Source organism: Pseudophryne corroboree, chromosome 1 (genome assembly GCF_028390025.1).
Source record: "Pseudophryne corroboree isolate aPseCor3 chromosome 1, aPseCor3.hap2, whole genome shotgun sequence".
Classification (NCBI taxonomy): Eukaryota; Metazoa; Chordata; class Amphibia; order Anura; family Myobatrachidae; genus Pseudophryne; species Pseudophryne corroboree.
Genome location: NC_086444.1, coordinates 1075316102 through 1075321816, shown reverse-complemented (window position 1 = coordinate 1075321816; position 5715 = coordinate 1075316102). Strand labels below are relative to the sequence as shown.

At 39.8% G+C, this 5715-nt stretch overlaps 1 pseudogene; it reads right to left on the bottom strand.

Annotated features, from left to right (window-relative positions):
- Positions 1–2005: 2005 nt before the first annotated feature.
- LOC134945853 (5S ribosomal RNA) lies at positions 2006–2123 on the bottom strand (annotated as a pseudogene).
- Between the last annotated feature and the right edge of the window lie 3592 nt (positions 2124–5715).

Genomic DNA, 5715 nt, shown 5'->3' with positions numbered 1-5715 from the left:
GAGGGACCAACAGAAGCTGCCGCTGCAATAGATTCACACAGTGAGGAGGAGGAGGAGCAAGCAGCAGCACATGCCCACAGACACTGACTGCATGAAGCCATGTAGACATGAGCGTACCAGGAGAGGATACAGAGTTGGACTTAGCAGGAAGATCGTTGATCTTAGCTTTGCAAAGACAGATGTGTTGTGTATGAGGCAGTAACAGTAACACATACCAACCCCTCTAATGTCATGTATCCCCCCCCCCCTCCCTTCCCATGTGCAGAGTGGCTCACACGAGCATCGCTCAAGTCTGGGCAAACTTTTCCACATACACTCCCCATCCCCCTTTCCTCCCTGTTATATATATATATATATGTATATATAAATATATATATATATATATATATATATATATATACACAATCCACAGCGGCGGCACTCAGGGAAAAAAACATCAGGACACGCTTTCCTTTTATATTGAAGTTTCAATGCTTGACAGCAGTTAGGTAGCATTTAGGACAGCATGGTAGGTAGAACACATACAAGAGGTCACAAATATAAAGGCTTATCTGTCCTAGGTGACATCCTGGATACAGCAAGAGTCCCAACATGTTTCGTCCTTAGTGTGGACTTCATCAAGGGGATCCCCTTGGGACTCTTGCTGTATCCAGGAATGCCACCTTGGACAGTTAAGCCTTTATATTTGTGACCTCTTGTACGTGTGCTACCTACCATTACCTGCTATTTGTTATTTATTTGTTTTTAAGTATATATTTATTGAGATTAAAACTGTGTTTTTGAAAACAGGAAAAACCTTGTTGGTTGGGATTGCTTTCCCTAGATTTGACACCGTATCTGTTGCTTTTAAACAAATATGCAGAGTTAAGATGTTACACACGATGGCATCAATATTTTCTCTTTTCTTTTTTATACATCTTGATTATATGCTGGTCTGACGACTGAAGATGCTAACTAAGAAGCTAAGGGGGGCATTCTGAGTTGATCGCTCGCTAGCAGTTTTTAGCAGCCGTGCAAACGCATTGTCGCTGCTCACCCAGGAGTGTATTTTCGCTTTGCAGAAGTGCGAATGCCTGTGCAGCAGAGCGCCTGAAAAAACATTTTGTGCAAAACAAGACCAGCCGTGGACTTACTCTTCGTGTACGTTGATTCTAACGTTGGAGGGTTGGCTTTTGATGTCACACTCCCACCCAGCATTCGCCCAGTGTTTTCCCTGGCACGCCTGCATTTTTGCTGAAAATTTCTATGTGGAACCGCACTAGTCAAACAATTATTATTTATACTGAGATGTTTAAAGTGATGAAAAACCAATATACAGACAGTTAAACAGTTGACAAATAATTCTAGAACTGTTAATGATTGGCGGTGCTCCCGGAAATTTTGTAGGAGAACTACAATTGAGAAGAAAAGAGAAAAAGACAAAAAAACCTTTTTTGGGAGCACTCTTTTGTTATGTTAGAGATAATATGTGTGAAATTAATAAAACTTAACCTTTAATCAATCCTTGAAATAAAAACCTTATTGTCAAAAATTTGAGACTCGTGTCTATTGTTATGTATGTATAAAAATCTTATTTAACCTTTTTAACAAATGAGGTATAAGATAGTTGGGTAGGTGAAAATATCAAAGAAATGATAGAAGATACCAAAAAATATCTTAAGGTCCCGGGTGTCCAGGGAATCACTATGTATGCCAGGATTATGGATATCTTTAATAGACAGTATGTGCAGAGCTTCTAAGGTTTGACAGGAGCAAAGGACAGAAGTAATAAATAGACGGGAAGAATGAAAAGACTCCCCTTGGTGATGGCGGGGTGGGGCGGGGGGAGGAAAGGAGGGGGGGGGGGGTTGGTTTGTGAAAAAGAAGGGGGCGGAGGGGAAAGATGTGAGGGAGAGAAAGAGAGAACCACCACTGATTCTGTACTCAGATGAATCGGTACCACACTGGTTATTGGTTTTTACCAGACAAGAGAGTGTTTTGAAAATGGTCTCTTTTCCTTGAAAATGGCCCACTGCACCTGGTATTCTCAGGAGGTTTCCCTTCCTAATACTGACCAGGCCATGTCTGCTTAGCTTCCGAGATTGGACAAGATCGGGCGTATTCAGAGTAGTATGGCCGTGGGCCGTTTGATAAAGGAGAAAGATGGGTCACACTCTACTTAATTTGCGCATTGCATGGATCAGGAAAGAATGGCCCGAAGGATATTTCCAGAAAGGAGTGTGTGGCAAGAAAAATTTAGCGAAGAGACAGAAATAGTATAGTAGAGAGGTATAAGCTCTCTATAATCAAAAAATCACAGGGGAATCAAACACCACTCAAGTGATTTCTAAAGGATAGTATGAAGAAAATATACATTCACAAAATATGTTTTGTATATGACAGGTTCTGAGCAGTGGGTATATTAAGAGCTCAAAGTTGGCTCACACAAAATTATAAAGAAAGTAATCAATGAAAACACTGTAAATGTATATACCAAAACAAAGTGCACAACTATTTGCACCATAAGTAGGGAACAAGAACAATATAAATATTGAGGAATGTGTGTTGCTGTTTGCTCTAGATTACAGGTAGATCGAAGGTATAGGTTTAGAGCTCAAGGCTGGCTCACAAGAAACATTACTTGAATCCTATAACCTCCTGATTGGAGACTAACATGGCATAGTATAGTGATTACTTGAGCCTTGCAGTCTCCTGTTTAGAGGATAACATTGTTGGAGAGATAACTCACAAAGAAAAAAATAAAATAAATACTTTTGAGCTCAGGGCTGGCTCTCAAAAGAAAATACTTAAACCTTAGAAACTGGCATAGTATAGAAGGATAACTTCCAATCTAAAGCTATTGTTAGTCATACAGTCATGGATTAATTCATGGTAGATAGCATAAGTAATGTGTCATAAATTGATATCCATAAGGGCATAAGCGGGGAGATGGTGCACTCAATGAGTGATTTCAACAATAGTCCTGTAGCTGAAAGAAGTGCCACCGCAGGAGTAAATGTCTATAGGGGAGAGAGTAGTAAATATCCTGGTTGGTGATCGAGGGGTATAATACCGTGACCACGCTGTATGTTACCACTATTTCTCCAGATGTCCCTCCGGCCTGCACACATATTATCTCTAACATAACAAAAGAGTGCTCCCAAAAAAGGTTTTGTCAATTGTAGTACGCCTGCATTTTTCTAAGCACTCCCTAAAAATGGTTGGTTGCCACCCAGAAACGCCCACTTCATGTCAATCTTCCTGCGTTGTGCCGTGCGACTTGAAGCTTAGCTGGAACCTGTGCAAAACCACAAAGGCCGATGCGCAGAAATGCCGATTTTTAGCCTAATCACTGCGCTGTGAACAACGGCAGAATGACCCCCAAGTCTATTCCCAAAATATTTGTTCACCTTAGCACATTTTGTACTTTGTATATTTGCACCAGTAGGTGCTTTAGAATGTATTTTTTTTTACTATTGTATGCATGTTTCACAAATACACTGTTTTTTAGCAGCCACCCGTAGATATTAATGGGGAGTGTTTCTTAATAATTAATTTTATAAATGATCTACATATTATTTCTTTGACATTTGTGCGCTTAGTTCCAAATGTTTTCTTTATATATATATATATATATATATACATATATATATACATACACAGTATATATATATATATATAGTCCAGAACCAAGAACCACCACCTACAATCAATGCAAAAAAATATCCACAGAATCTCCAAATTCCATTTGAAAACAGATGCAAAAAAACAGAAACATGATAAAGCATAATAGGAGCAAGAAAAAAAGAGGGCAAATGCCTGCATAGGGTGGCCAATGATATAGTTACATGTCTCCAGTGTGTCATATTCAGGTCAACAGCTGTTTCGGTGCCATCATAGCGCCTTCATCATGGACAAACTACAACACACAACAAACATGCTTTATACCCTTGTGATTGCACCAAATCAGATTCACCTAAATGGAGCCATGTGATCAGTGCACACCCAGTCAGGCTTGCAAACACATGGACCGGAGGTCACACATCCCTGCAGCATCATCTAAAACCCGGCAGAAGGACAGTGCATCATACAACAGACGCCGCCATTGTCATGGAGACCAGAGCAGCGAGTAAGGTGTCCACACCCCTCACAGTCACTGGTCCACACCTACACGGCCGAGCGTCCCAGCAGAAAGCGTCTCTCACATCAGGCAGGTAGCTACATCAGCGGGAACGCCCCCTCCTATGTCTGCATGATGCCCCGCCGACAGGGCATCACTGTATCCATGGCAACCAAATGGGCACAAATACTATTGCTTCATGTAACATAAAGCATTAATAAAAAAGGGAAAAATGTAATGAAAAAATGCACAAAGCATGTTTGAAAAAAAAAATATACACAAAAATGACAAAATAAAAAAAGAGAAGAAAAACCTTAATGCCATATGAACACCAATATACATTATCAGAATGAATTATATGCAATGTCCATATAACAGCCAAATCCCCAACTCCAAAAGAGTACGAGATATTATGTAACTTAATAATTCATGAGTATTTAAAGAAAGCAACCAAAACCCTGACTTTCATTCAGGCCACCAAGGGACACTGTAGCGTATTAAGGCGTGCTATCCACTGTGCCTCACGTTGTAATAATAATCTGTTTCTGTCACCACTTTGTCTCAATGGCGGGATACAGTCAATCGGCATACACCTGAAGTCTCTGATGGTATGTCCCATAGATACGAAATGACGTGCAACTGGCGGAGTGTTCAGCTCTATAGTAGACTGGGCTTTTTTATAGATGAGCGATGCATAGAAATTCTTTCTTTGAGAGCTCGTATAGTTTTCCCAACGTAAAGTAGATGGCAATGGTAACAGATTATGTACACCACATAACAACTATTACAGTCCAAATGATGTCGGATCTTGTGAGATTAATTATTTCTTCGATCAAAAAAAGTGTCTACAAGGGACAAAAAATTGCAATTGGCACACCCATGGCATTTAAATACTCCCATTTTTGGTTGCAACCAACTCTTAGCTCGAATTGGCCCAACATCGGAGGGTGCTAATAGATCTTTAAAATTTTTGCTCCTTTTGTAGCAGAAGAGAGGCTTCTCCCTGCAATATTGACCGATGATTTCATCCGACTGGATAATATGCCAATGTTTAAGGATCATATTGCATATAAATCTGGATGAAATGGAATATGTGGAAGAAAAAATCATATGTTCTGTCCTTTCTTCCTTGTCTTTTTTAATCAAGGCATCCTCACGTTTCATACACATACACTTGACAATAGCATCCTCATTTTCATGATGTGCATAGCCCCTATCTATAAAATATGCTCCCATCTCCTCTAAAGCCATCTGAACCTCAGCTTGAACAGAAGTAATGCATACCACATGCATCAATTGAGAGAGTGGCAGGCCCATTTTTAATGGAGCCGGGTGGAAACTATCAGCTTTCAGTATGGTATTCTTATCGGTTGCTTTTCTAAATATGTAAAAAGAGGTGTGTAACAGTAATCGACAAGGCGCCTCAGATATAGGATGTATAAAATTCACGTGTACATTCCTTGTTGACGAATGACAATTCCTCCTTTGCAAAGAGATCCTCCAATAGTGATCAACAGCACATGTAGAGAAAACAGAATCACATCATGTGTAGTAATAACATTTAATGATACATCACAGATCACAATAAAACAATTGACATACAGTGTTTAAAATAA